Raw genomic sequence first — 12,919 nt, 5'->3', positions numbered from 1 at the left:
AGGAAAGCGTCCTCTCCTTTTCTAACACCTGCCGTACTGCTCATAAAAAGTCAGGTCCAGGGTAGGCAAAAGAGGAGAGGAAAACTATGACACGTCAAACCATCAGTTTTCATGGTGCAGATGGATACCATCACCTAATCAAACTTCCCTCGGTAGATGAACTTCATTAGGTAGTTATCTTGAAAATTTAGAAAAGTTTTAAATTTTGTCATAAATTTCAGTTGATATTAATAAAAATTTTAAATCTTCTTTTCAATTGTGCAGTCAATTACCAAGTTATCAATGGTAGAACAACTCTTTTCCCTAAACATCATCATTGAATGCTGTGATTAACTAAACAGGGCTTGTGACCTTAAACAAAGTATAGGCCCTCTAAACAGGGCTTGTGACCTTAAACAAAGTATAGGCCCTCTAAACAGGGCTTGTGACCTTAAGTTAAACAAAGTATAGGCCCTCTAAACACTGAACAGGGCTTGTGACCTTAAGTTAAACAAAGTATAGGCCCTCTAAACACTGAACAGGGCTTGTGACCTTAAGTTAAACAAAGTATAGGCCCTCTAAACAGGGCTTGTGACCTTAAGTTAAACAAAGTATAGGCCCTCTAAACACTGAACAGGGTTTGTGAACTTTAGTTAAACAAAGAACAGGCCCTCTATAGTTACATATTAACAAGATTTCTGATTCTGAAATAGCCTGAACCCTCAGAAAATGCTTGTCTTTGATTTGATTTCATGTCTAGCATTATACATGGGCATTACATATTCCACTAGAATCATATATTTATTGAAGTAGAAGGCCTAATGTTGGTTGTTCATAACATTTTAATCATTCTTCACAATGTCCATGGTGGGTGACAGTTAGTGACAGTGACTTTACAACACAACCTTCCTAATCTAATATTTTATTGAGCATTCTAGACACTTTTATGAATCTTTTATCAGAAGCATTTTTTGTGTCTCCAGATTTGAGTTGCGCTGTTTTTTTTATATATTCCACTGTACACAGTGGAAATATTCATGTTTACCTGAACTGTAGTGTATGTCATGTGAGTGATGAAACATCACATATTATTGCTTTCATGTTTATCAATGTATAGTATACATGCAAGATTTGGATGAACTGAGTATTTAGGAAATGTTTCTTTAAGTATTGATTGGAATAATCAGCAAAATAAAAGAAAAACATTTTATTTTTTACAGTGAAAGCTGTCTAAATTTAACCCTGTATAATCCAAAACCTGTCTAAAACAGACACTTTTTACAGTGTGTTAATACCATTTTAGATGTAAACTGACCACTTTATCAAACCAGTTGTCACAAATGACAATTACAAATGATTTTCAATATGGGTTAACTATTGTGTGATTGTGATGAACATTTGTTGATATTTTTTTTTTCATAATTACTATCATTTATAAAGGTATTTAGAAAGCAATTTGTTCATTCCTTATCATTTAACAAAATCAAATTGTCTTAACATTGTTTCTAATCTTTGGCATAATAATGTTATTGATAGGTACCAGTCTTAGATTGATAGGAACCAGTCTTAGATTGCATATTCCTGAGCGGATGTTCTTAAAACATTGAGGGTTTTAAAAAAGTATGTGTTTCTTTTAAATTTTTTGGCAAATAAATATGAACAATGGTTTATAGTATGGTATAATCGTAACACTTACGCATTGTTAATTGTTATTAAAAGAAATTAGTGATATGTGAGTAAAGTTTTATGGAATTATTTATTTGCAAGAAATCCTTAGTCAGCTGACTATGTTAATTTCCAAGACTGATACCAAAGTAAAGTCTAAGGGAGATAATTTATTTCTCTAAGAATATTAGATGAGCGATGGTTTAATTCAGTCAGTGTATAATGTAAACTTGTTTTTTTTTTTAGCAGAGATTTCATTTCTCAATAGGTTTTATTCTGATTGAAACCAGTATTTGATATGGTGCTAGAATTTTGTGTTGTAGCTGGTCTCATACATGTTACTAATGAAAGGTAAAAATTGTGACCTGAAAATGTTGAAGGAAAGACAACTCTAATTTTATGGTTAAGATTATTCTGTTACTGAACTCTGGCTGCTATCTTAATTAGTAAAGTGAAACCTGTTTAAACCAAACCCTTTTAAAGAGTAGGGGTGATACGATTCACCCATGTTTTGGTGAACTGCGATTTTTTCCGTCTTGTTTGATTTTCGGTACTTTAGATCTGTATTTTTAGTTGTGTTTGATCCGTGAAGATGCGGTGGGTAACATTGAAAATCAGCTAATCAGATAACATTTTAAATTAATTATTGAAACAATGGTTGTCTATTGTCAAAGCTTAAGGGGGTTTATAAGATCGACCAAAGGTAGTTGAGCCTCCTGCATCATTCCAATCAGCAGCATGGAAATATTTTGGTTTCCTGCTATGTTGATGGAAACACTGATAGATCAAAACTGTGTGTAAACTTTGCTTTGGGTTTGTTTGGTACATAACTGGAACAACAACTAACATGAGTATACATTCATATCGAAGACACAGGATCGACTTGGTTGATGAGGGTAAAGTTTCCAAAAGGGTTGACAGTAAACATACACCCAAACACAGCAGTGACAAAAATAATAATGTTCTGATTTACCATTCAAGAGCAAGTTGTCAAAACACAGTACATATGTAAAAAAATATAACCAAATATATTGGAATGTTCATTGCGTCCATATTCTGTTGTAGAAAATAATGGCTTCAAAAATAGGATTCATGCACTGGAACCAAGATACGTGATTCCAAGTAGAGCCCATTTCAGTAAAGTTGTTGTTCCAAAACTTTATGAAAACATTAGAACTAAAGTATAGTCGGAACTAAGCATGGCTACTTTTATTGCACTTACAATGGCTGGACATCAAGAGCCACTGAAGGATATAATACTGTTACAGCACACTTTATTGATTGTTTCAGATTGAACATTTAAATGTAAACAATTTTAGTTTAACATTGTTTATAATGTTTAATGTACATTTGTAAATTTAATTCTTTAAATCATCTTTTTAACATTTAGCTGCAACACTAAATTCTACTTTGAAAATTACATGACTAAAAGTATCGTTTCGAAATGTATCGTATCATCACCCTTGTATCTGATGCGCAAGGTATCGCTGGGTAAGTGTATTGTTACAGCCCTATTAAGGAGATAGACCTAGGGTAAGGGACACAACTCTCAACAAATCATTGGAACGTTTATATTCAGCATTTTCTATCAACCTCATGTAAGCATCAAAGTAACTTCGACTGATTTCATTCTGTTTCAAATGAAAGAATTTGTTGGATTAGACAGATATTTTGTTTACACTGGTTCAGAATACATTAAAACTGAGATAAACGAACTTCTAAAAGTGTGAAGTTTCATCTGTTCTGTAATTTGCCAGGATTTCATAAATTTCTTATTGACCTAAGATAATGTTCAAGGTTCATATTTCATAGGTGATACAATCATTTTTTTTTTAGCAAAGGCAGATATTAATTCCATGACGAAAGTTATAAATACATGTACCGTTTCCTCCTAATAACAGTAAAACCTGCCTAAACAGAACCTTATTGGGACTGAAGGAATTATCAGTTTAGGGAGGTGCTCATTTTATACGGGTTTAAAATGTATTTACATAAATATGAAGGGACTGGTTTGAACAGGTCATCAATTTATTGAGGGTTCGGTTTAGACAGATTTCATTGTACATGTATATGGCTTGTGCTTGAATTGAAAAGGTTTTTGGCATTACCTTTTCAATATTTTATTTATCTAGTATTAATGCAGTTGAGATCTCATATTATCAAGGTGCACATTTCCTTTATGGTTATCATTTATACATTTGCTTTCATTCATATTTTGCTCTGTAGGTGCTGTTAATGTTTTATGTTACGGATTTTTTGTACAACTGTATTCAATGTCCATAGACACTTTGTTTTCATGTGATGAATTAAGTACCATACTGTGTAATAATCGGGAAATGGGTGGCACATCATAATTCTCTGTTTGGTCTTTTTTGCCTCAAATATATTCAGTACATTTAAAAAACAACTGAACAGCTTTTAAAATATATCCCGAAGCATCTGTGAGGTAGATATGCTGTGTCTCCGAAGCATCTGTGAGGTAGATATGTTGTGTCTCCGAAGCATCGGTGAGGTAGATATGCTGTGTCTCCGAAGCATCGGTGAGGTAGATATGCTGTGTCCCCGAAACATCGGTGAGGTAGATATGCTGTGTCTCCGAAGCATCGGTGAGGTAGATATGCTGTGTCTCCGAAGCATCGGTGAGGTAGATATGCTGTGTCCCCAAAGCATCGGTGAGGTAGATATTCTGTGTCTCCGAAACATCGGTGAGGTAGATATGCTGTGTCCCTGAAGCTTATATCAGAAGTAACTGCAGAGAAAATTTTCCCACCATTTTTCAATTGACATTTCAACTAAATTTGACCTATCAATATCTTAAAAAGGCAAACTTTTCAAACACTTTGATGGTTATTTCTGGAGATAATCTGGTACAAATACTTTGTTAAGGCAATAAAATCTCAGCTTTTTTTTCCTGATTCTTAGATGAAGAAACTACGAAAATATTAGTAGATGGATCTTGATCAAGCTTATTGATGACTAAGATCTGAACTTAACTCTCTGTATCCTGGTGATATCATCTTTATACATGTTTTGTGTAGATGTTTCTATAAAGATTAAAATGTTATGTTTACACTGTAGATTCTGATTTTCTAGTTGCAAGGTAGTTACAGCTGAATATAAGCGTGCAATATAATGTATGTCTTGTATTGTAAGTACTGTTGAAATTATGAATTTTCTGTTTGGTCCCTCTTTTAAACTTGACAGAAGAATATATAGGATGTCAGTGACTTGATTTGGACACCTGACCACTAAACCAGACCATATTGCAGTCCCAGAACCGATCTGCTCAACTTTGTAATGGTTTGATGACTAATCATTGTCTGATCAGTAGCCAATGGTTGCAGACTGAACTGATTACAGTTTTGTTATGTAAAATAATAGATGATCAATTCATGTAAATTTAAGTATTTTCCTTGTTACAAATCTAATAATTTACATTGAATCTTAAATATTAAATTCATGTTCTGTATTTTATTTAAAAAAAAAAGCAAATGTAGAAGAAAAGGAATTAAACTTGTAACTTCATTTTTATTATCTTATATATTAGTGGAAAATGAAACAGATCATTCTTTGAAATACATAATCTGATCAGCTGGGAGAAATCACCAGTTTAACAGGTCAGTTTGGCAGATCCATGACTAAACTTATCCCAATTATAGGATACTGTAAATGTGAACAATATTTTAAATAATCTATCATTAGAATGTTCATCATCTATTGTGTGTGATTGATCTTTGAATGAATTTGAATGTATTTTTCAAGTCTTTCAAGTTATGTAATTTTTTTATTATTATAGTGGGATATATTTGTATTTTCTCTGTACCATCTTTTATAGACCAGGAAGTGATATCTATTTTAGATTTTAATGGTTTGATGCTGCTACTTGCCTGTATTGGAATATTCTTCCAGTTCACAGTGAATGCTAATTGTAAATGATTTTATCATAATGCATTAGTATAGCACTGCTTAATTTCATATAGTGAATTGTTCTGAAAGATAACCAAGGTAGATACTACAATATGGGACTGATGACCCCAGTTAATACAATATTTCATTTCCATGTCTTGTCCTGCTTTTGAGATAAGAAATAACCTCTGTCAGGAAAAATCTCTTATTAGTTTTCACTTATTATGAATTTTTAGTAGTGAGCAATTGAACAGAATGACAGGAAATGTTTGTGTTACATGATAGGTTGCCAGCATGTCCTGCTACATAATGGTTGTATAATGTCATAAAAAAGCATTTCACTATGAATTGTAATTGTATATAATTATTGAGCAATGGTTGTTATGTGCATTTTGTATGTGATGAACTTTGTTCTGTATTAAATTGAATATACTGATCCATCATTTGTTTTGTTATTTACTATCTCCATCAAGTGGGTAATACTATTTATTTGGCTTCCATTTTATTTATTTTTTTTGCACATTTTTGTAAAATATAACACAATTTTTGGAAGTCAGGAGTTTTATCCCAGCAATGCTACCACCCCCCCCCCCCACCCACCCCCCCGAGGAACTGCCATTTGCTTCATCAGCATATTTAAACTTGCATTATTAAACATATAAAATATCATTTCAGACTGTTATAATGCTCACTTTGTGATGAACAATTTTCTGTCTTATTTTTACAGGACTACACAATATTAGCAGTGGTGTCTAGTACTTTTACATGTTCTTATCATGGTTTTCACTTGTTTTTCATGATATATACAATATACTTGCAATTTCATGTCTTTACAATGGTCTTGAGATCAACTTTGAAGGTTACCTTTTCCCTACAGTCTAGGTCGACAAGTCTTTACAGTCAAAGGCCATGTGAGCATGATACTTATTTTTAGAACTACAAAAGTCTTCAGGCATAAAATTTGTCAGACGCCTTCTCATAAGAATTATTGCCCTTGACGGGAAAATGACAGGTTTTTTTTACAGTTTTCAGCCAATGTCTTGAAAACTATAATAGATTTAGACTTTCATTTACTGAAATGATCCTTATGATAAATCCTATCAAAGTTTTCTTCAGTCAACTTTGTTGGACAACTTCTTGTTTAATTTATTGCCCTTGAAAGGCAAAATTCAACGTAAAATTTACAATGTTTTATTCGGATGGCAACTATTTTAATAACTGTTCTCTAATGCTTTTTTGTCTACTATCTCACAATATTTATACAATACGAATGAACTGAGTCCTGGATGATGTTACAACATTTATTCTAATTGATAGTGGCTGCGATACTTAGGCATTTTTGGAAGAATAGTGATTCGCTCATAGGGTCTTTACATAGAAATTAAAACACCATGTGTCTTTATTGTATGACAAATGATGAACCGTGATTCTTAACACTGCATGGGAATACAATTTATTATGGACACGATAACTGGTTTGGACACGTGAATATAGCACAAAAATTGAAATTCAATTAAGAATTTCCAAAATCAGACAAAACATTAAAAAGTCGATTTTGTGGGGTATGGCCTCTTTGACCCCTTGTATCTCGAAAAATGCAAGAGATATCGGAAATCTGATTGAAAGGTGCAGGTCGAGATTTGCATTAGGAATCCAATAAAACAAAATTTAAAAAGCTTCGCCGAGCGCAGCATGACATTTATAATATATTTATCTATTTGCATTTATATTTATTTAGACAAGTCAAACACATATAATACAAACATAAAATACAGTATACATTTCAGAATTGGCAATAATAAAAATTTCGTCTGTAGAAAAATAACACAAATTTTCCATGTGCATATTGTTTATTGCGCGAAGTGCAAGTTGGAAATTCCAAGATTAAAGTTGACAATTCCAAGATTAAAGTCGACAATTTGAAAAAAAGGATGACCCTAATACGCTTCCGTAATATAGAGCCACTTCTCTACTCTGCTTGGTCTAAAAATAAGGTTATATTCTAATGCTTCAAAAGGCATGGATCATTTGATTTTCTTGGAAGGATGGGGACGCTAGGATTTGAATGCAGGAGAGAATCCTTTGTACGCCTGCCAAGATGATATTTTTCCATATGATGAAAATAAAAATCTTTTCAAGAACAAAATGTACGCCATGAGATTACCTAACTATTGATTGGACAAAAATTTGGGCAAGACACACTCCCTCCCCAATACAAAGCAGAAAATCAAATGATCCGAGCCTAACGACAACATTATGTGTCACTTTCTATTATCAAATAAGCAACATGCATTTTGTTTTTGTTTTTTTTTTGTTTTTTGTTCCTGTTTTTGTTTCTTTTTTTTTCACCAAACGCACGATAAACTAACGCTCCTATCATGCGTTTAAACGCACAACAGACGAACGATGAACAAATATTTAATGAATGTAGGCTAAAAACCACTAATTCCACTTCCCATAGGCTTCTATGCTAATTTCACAATATTCAATGGCTTCTCTGGACTTTACCTTAACTTTAACCTGCAGATGACTATATATCAGCATGATTCTACATATGTCAGCTCACAATCCTCAGAATGGCATGTGGGGTTAGCAGACTTGCAGTGCAGTACTGGTCACCGGAAGTGAAGGGTCTATAAATAGCATGGGAAATCCCAGTGTTTTCACAAGATAGGGGTACATTTAAAAATCATTATGGAGATTAGGCTTCACATCACAAGAAGCAAAATGCACCTATAAAATGTACAGAAATGTTTTTCCTTTCAGAAACTGTTTAAATTTTTTAAACAAGATGAGAACTTTTTTCACAGCACTATGAGGAACAGGGGTAATTTCTGCGTAGGACTATTTTTGCGTACGTTCCAAATGCTCATTGGTTGAATTGGTGGTCTGTAACCTAAAGAGTCACTTTTTGTCTTAGAAAAAATTAATAACTATACAGGTATCTTCCTACACACATACTGAATGCATCTGCAAAGTTTCAGTGAAATGTGACAAGCACTTTTTTAAATATTTGATTTTTAAATATAGGGTAACCAAGTTGTGCGAGCAAAAAAGTGACAATATTCTACCATACTGAAATGCATTAAATATTTGCAAAGAACTTTTTCTGACTTTTCAAATAAAAAATATCAACCACAACTTGTTTTTTAACAATATTAATGAAGAAATAGTTTTAAAAGTAATCATTTTCTGAGAAATTGGTCTATTTTTAAAAATTTATTTCTGACATGCCTCCCCCTTTTTCTTGATCACATGTCAAAAATCCTAAATCTTTAAATTTTCACAAAAGGTGATATATTTGGCTTTAAATTTGTAAATACAGTGTTTTCACATTAAAACATGACCAGTAAAGGGCACCTAAAGCAAAAAAAGTGCTCAATAATGGATTTTCCATGTTGCCATAGGGGAATGCTGATATGGCCTTAACCGCAGTAATGAAAGTGAGTTTTTCCTCATTTCTAACCTAATTTTTGCTCAAATCTACACAAAACTTGATTTCAAGTGCTTATTACTACCATATTTAGGTAAATATAGCCCTCAAAGTTTAATATTTGATATTTTTACTAAATTTTCTACACTTTTTACAAGATAGGACATAAAAATCAGCCAAAAAGACCAATTTTCCATAATTTGGACCTATAACTTAAAAAAATGCATATTTTGAAGGATTTTTGTAGTGTATTCCTGTCATGGCAAAGTTAAGTCTTCAAGTAGTTTAAAGCTATTTCAAGAAACTTTTCATTTTGCCATGGCTTCATCTTAAGGCTAAAAACCACTAATTCCACTTCCCATAGGCTTCTATGCTAATTTCACAATATTCAATGGCTTCTCTGGACTTTACCTTAACTTTAACCTGCAGATGACTATATATCAGCATGATTCTACATATGTCAGCTCACAATCCTCAGAATGGCATGTGGGGTTAGCAGACTTGCAGTGCAGTACTGGTCACCGGAAGTGAAGGGTCTATAAATAGCATGGGAAATCCCAGTGTTTTCACAAGATAGGGGTACATTTAAAAATCATTATGGAGATTAGGCTTCACATCACAAGAAGCAAAATGCACCTATAAAATGTACAGAAATGTTTTTCCTTTCAGAAACTGTTTAAATTTTTTAAACAAGATGAGAACTTTTTTCACAGCACTATGAGGAACAGGGGTAATTTCTGCGTAGGACTATTTTTGCGTACGTTCCAAATGCTCATTGGTTGAATTGGTGGTCTGTAACCTAAATGTATTCAATTTAGTTTACGGACCCAAATTAGGTTATAGCGTATAAATGCATTAATTATATTTTAGTTAAAAATAAAAAAAAAAAGAAATATACATCACTTTTATTAACACTGAGTAAACAGCAGCTTTAATTTTCCCGCCGTGTAAACAAATTGGCCGCCATTTTAAAATCAGCGGCAAGACGCTGTCATTTCATCACTGGGTAATGTTCAGTTATTTTCCATAATTGAAGACACAGTTATTAAAACAGGAATTTGACATAAACCCGGCGGACAAAAAGTTATTTAATAATTTGGTGTCAGAAAAACGTTTCAACGTTACAATGTGACTGGAAACGTTGTTTCGGATGTTGACAAACAAAAAGTAGTTCCGTAAAAGGTGGGCTCGGCCTAAATAGCAAGTAAGTTTATACAATTGAAACAATGTTGATTTTTGTCAACAAACCAATCAAATGGCATGATTCTCATCAAATTAAAATATTATCAAATAATCACGCTCCTATTGTAAGTTTAACGAACGTTTCTATTGTGCGTTCAGCGTGCGTTTAAACGAACGCAAAACGATATGTAAACGCACGATAAACGATGCACGAACGCTAAAATGGGAAACGTGATTGTTTCAAGGAGTGTAATTGCTTAATTGTATTAAACATGCCCCATCATTTTATGATATAACCAGTCCAAAAGCAACAAAGCTCATTGGTGGTCCTGTGCTGGTATACACACCTTGAGTGCGGGAGGTCGTGGGTTCGATCCCCAGCCAAGTCACGCCGCCAAAAACTATAAAACTGGTAGTCCCTGTGTCTTTGATGACTCGTTGTCTTGGAGTCTGAATAATGACGCGTCCAAGTTGGGTGGCATGCCTGCCTACGGGCTTCTGCTTCTGTAAACTTGTTGCATTGGCACATATAATAAACAAACCTCGTGCTCATGAAGGTGAATCGTTATATGCATGATACTTATGTGTGTATACAGAGCCATACTCTGAGACAGACCTCGTGCTCATGACTGAATGATTTTATCTATACAAAGCCACACGTAAGACAGACCTCATATCATGGCGTAGAATTAAATCGCTCTTTCCATAATTGATCATGAAAGCAAACGAATACGCGCAACTCGGCTAGTGTTTCTAGAAAAGCAGAAGACGCTTACCCTACCGGTGCACCTGGTCCATGCTCCCAGTTTTTAGTGGAGTCCGAGTTGCTCATTTACTTTTGTTACTTTGTATGTATGATTTTAGTTACTTTATGTTCTTTGTTTTGTATGTCTGTTTTCCATGTCTGGCCTTTGTCACTGGATTACATTCTTTTGATTATCGCCATAACCTTGGTTCCCTTGATTACTCTTTAAACAAATTACATTTATTTTTTCTCCGATTTCCGAGTTTATTGGATTTAGCTCTTTGCTTGATATTATAGGTCACAATTAGGACGAACCTTAATTTTATCTCCGATTTCAATGCTAATGCCAGTGAGCTTTCTGTTTAATGCTTTATAAACAAAACCAGAGTTCAGAATGTATCAAGAATATCCTTCTATTTCCAAGCATGTGTATACAAAACTCCATTCTATTTTATTTTTTTATTGAAATATACTCTGTTTCTGACAAACATAGTATATAGCGAGAACAAAGTGAGCTGAACTGAAATGTGTGTGTACGTGAAAATAGCATTTTGAGATTGTCCCAGTGATAGCTATCAGCCTAACCGGAATACGTGCGGTAGTCAGCAGAAACAGACTTAAAATGGAAGTTTCGCATCGAAAAAATCAGAAATCAACACTCATCGGGATAAATAAACAAAAAAATAGTAATTTTATCCTTGAAAATATAAAGTCGTTTTCAATTCATTCCTTTAAATTCTACTGCTTCATGAAATAGAACGAGACTTACAAACCCTATTGCGTGTACGTCACATGTTACGTGTGTATGTGAAAAATATTTCCACCATCCGTGAAGAACTATGATCATTCTGGATTTTATACAATAAATGAATTGGACTACCTCAATCTTGAAATGCTCGTAAAGTTGAAAGTGAGGGTTAATAAATGTTGAATCTTTAATGCTCGCTTCTATAAGCAATGTATATGCCTACACAATATAATTGGTGATGGGTTTTCATATATCTAAATGTTAAATTTATGTACTTTTTACCTGTACAGTATAGCATTGGCCATTATATATGTTTCGTGCCTTTGAATTATGCTCATATACCAGTTTTTTTTTTATACCTTTACGTACCAAAAAGTGTGGTTTTTGAACGGTCTAATCGAATTAGCATTTCCATTGAAGAGCTAAAAAAATTCGAATACCACAGTTTTGGCACATTAAAGTATAAACAAGTGGCGTTAGACCCCCATTTGTTGGCAAACTTAGTTGATTTTGTGAAAAATAAAGGCACAAATGTGCGAAAAATAGCCTGAAACCCATCTTGCCCCGTGTGTATGCTTTCCTGTAGTTACAATCTTGACCTGCCCAGCGATGTATAAAATCCCCGACACTACATTTGTTTTAAAACAATACGTCATCTACAAAATGGAAACTGAGTTCGAAGGATCTGGCTAAACGGTGTTCTTCCCTTTGGATTACATCAGCTATAAAGTCAGCGTCATAAGAGTGAATGATTAGGTCAGCGAGTAGAGGAGCTCAATCTGTTCCCACAGGAATGCCGACCGTTTGTTGAAAAAAGGTGTCTACCACACTGGATAAATATGTTGCCAATAAAAAAATCCATCATGTTTTGAAAAACATCTTCTTTGGTTTATTAGAAGATGGTTTGTAATCAGAAATTAAGTAATGAATTAATGTTTAAATTACACATCAATCATATGATATTTTCTTAAATTAAGATTTAAAATAGTTTTTAGACTATAATTACGACGAAGTAAAATCTGGCATGTAACCTATCTTAGCCTATTAAATGCACATTGATATTCCCCTCAACAACTTACAATACGGCATATAAAAAGGATATATATGCAGTGGTAGATCTACATGGTTCCGGGGTTAAACCCCCTTTTGGAAAAGTATGCTAATTAAAAAAAAATATTAACAAAACCAGCAAAAAAGCAGATACATGTAGCTACTTTCTTTTTAAAAAAATGTCAATCCGCTCCTGTACGGGTGCAATTTC

General features: G+C 33.5%; 1 protein-coding gene across 1 annotated transcript in view; it reads left to right on the top strand.

Annotated features, from left to right (window-relative positions):
- The window catches only part of LOC148597659 (exostosin-1-like), a 69,955-nt gene extending 63,965 nt beyond the window's left edge, over positions 1 to 5,990 (top strand). The window contains exon 10 of the mRNA XM_088560065.1: positions 75 to 5,990. The gene's annotated coding sequence lies outside the window, so the exon portion shown is untranslated. The remainder of the gene's footprint in view (positions 1 to 74) is intronic.
- Positions 5,991 to 12,919: the final 6,929 nt, after the last annotated feature.

The sequence above is a fragment of the Perna viridis genome, chromosome 14 (assembly GCF_037379345.1).
Source record: "Perna viridis isolate PV_CMFRI_1.1 ecotype Kerala chromosome 14, ASM3737934v1, whole genome shotgun sequence".
In the NCBI taxonomy this organism is placed as follows: Eukaryota; Metazoa; Mollusca; class Bivalvia; order Mytilida; family Mytilidae; genus Perna; species Perna viridis.
Note: the sequence above shows the minus strand (reverse complement) of the source record. Positions and strands in the feature narration are given on the sequence as shown.